This window comes from Capricornis sumatraensis, chromosome 2 (assembly GCF_032405125.1).
Source record: "Capricornis sumatraensis isolate serow.1 chromosome 2, serow.2, whole genome shotgun sequence".
Taxonomy (NCBI): domain Eukaryota; kingdom Metazoa; phylum Chordata; class Mammalia; order Artiodactyla; family Bovidae; genus Capricornis; species Capricornis sumatraensis.
The window spans coordinates 166,872,534-166,874,675 of NC_091070.1; the positions used below are offsets into that span (position 1 = coordinate 166,872,534).

The following is a 2,142-nucleotide window of genomic DNA, read 5'->3' on the forward strand; positions in this document are numbered from 1 at the left end:
CTACCGAAGGACGACTTAGTGACTCCCTGATTCAGCCACTCTCCTTTCTGCACCCCTCCTTCTCCAGCTTCAGTTTCTGGTCCAAGCAGGCTCTGCTGCAGCAATTTGAATAAACTGAGTCTTGTCTCCTGCTGTCCCTGACAGCACTATGGGGCCTCCATCCACTCATGAGAGGAAACGCAGTACTAATGCAAAGAAGTTTGGATCAGAGGAAAAGCATACCAGGGCCATGCCAGTCCTCCAGGAACTGCAGGTCCTGAGGCTGCCTAACCTCCCAAAGTGCCTTTGCAACCAGATGGACAGGAGAAGGACCTTGCCTTCATTCTGGAGACCCATATCTAGAGATTAATACCCAGACAAATGCCATGCCTAAAGGATATGCTGAAAATCCAAACTCCAGAAAAGCATGAAATTTCTCTTGGAACTGGGCCTCTGAATAATTTTCAAGTCAGGCTTTTCTAAGAAAAAGGTGCTTAAAGATCCAGTAAGCTTGGTTACTGGTGTTCTTAGCAGGATTTTCCATTCTCTTTCATTCTCAGTCTCTTTATTACAACTTAATCTTTTTAAATCCTATTTTGGATCATTTGAACTTCTCAGAAGTACTTTGGATTATTGGAATTACAGACTTCATTTTGAAATTGCTTTTCATGGCTCAAAAAGTCTTATTATAGTGGTGCCTTCTTTCATCCTGCTTTTTAAAGTCAAGGGTTCCTGGGGTATGCTCTTAGAAGAATTAAGTCAATTTTACTGAATTTTATCCCCTATCAGTTTTGGTTTCATTACCTTATTTGCCTCAGGGAGTTTAATAGTATAATTAAATAGGTTCTTTGGATATTACTTGCTTTATTCTACCTCATTTTAAAGCTTTTGGATTTTTTGGAAATCTAAGAACTTTCAGATAGGTTTGTGAATATTTTTTACACAACCAAGTTACAGAGTGACTTATTCAGATGTGGGTGATACTTGTTCAATATGTGAAGCTGAATTTCAGAAAAGTATTCTTCCCTTCTGTCAGCATATATTTTTTGAAGAGTGCATTACCTTATGGTTTTACAAAAAAAAATGTATGTCCAGTGAGCAAGACTGTGATTTTAGACCATAATCCCAAATGGAAAGATGGGGCTGACTCATCACACCTTCAAATATAATTAAGTATTATAAACTATTAAAACCAAAAAATACCAATTTCATTTGGTTACAGTCACTATTGCTAAAGGCATTAGGATGGATTTCAGTACTAAAAACTAAGAAAAGTATTTCCAAACATTTTTAGAACACTATAATAAGATTTAAGCATGTTTTAATTTTTTTTAATTTAAATTAGTGAAAGAACACTGTTTTTGAAAATATAATAGTCAACCTAATTTATATGTCAACAATGCTTCTTCAGTCCTAATTACTTGACCTATGATTGCCATGTAGAATTGTAAATATGTTTTCTTGTTAATTTTACCAAAATCAGCAACTGGATAGCTAACTAGAACTAATTGTTTTAGAGAAATTTGGGTCTTCTTTTCTGACACTGTTTCAGAATAATGAATATTTTTCATAATATTTTAAGATAGATTTCTATCCAAAATCTGAAATTTTTTAAAATTTTCATAAGATATATTTTAAATGAAAGTTTCATATGCTATATTTTACCTAAAACCATTAGATTTTCTAAGTGCATATTAATTTACTGAGGATGATATATTTTAATATTGTATTACTCTTTGTTATATGATTGGAAATCAGTAAGAATTAACCATTAAATTATCTCAAAACCTCAGTGTTAGTGCAAAGATTACATTATGGTGTGGCTTCCCCCCAAACCTATTGTCCTCAAGGTAACCACCATCAAGCTGAAACAGAAAGGCATAGGGGCAAGGAAGCAAATAAATAAACTTGAGAACAACATCTAGGCAAAACTTTGAATATAAATACTGGCATGTAGAACTGACTAGAAACTAACAGATCAAATACGTTTTAAACGTCTGGGTAAACTGTACTGCAAAATAAACATTATTTTAACCTGAAAAAACCTTTGGCTGTTGCCCCCCAAAACTGAGAACATGAAATGTGATCACTAAGCTGACAACAGCTTTTGCAGTCTGCTAAAGCTACAACTCATACCAAAATGGATCCTGCTGAATTCAATAA

At 34.4% G+C, this 2,142-nt stretch overlaps 1 pseudogene; it reads left to right on the top strand.

Moving 5' to 3' along the window:
- The first annotated feature begins 419 nt into the window (after positions 1-419).
- Positions 420-1,148, top strand: LOC138069981 (E3 ubiquitin-protein ligase RNFT1 pseudogene; annotated as a pseudogene).
- The last annotated feature ends 994 nt before the right edge of the window (positions 1,149-2,142 follow it).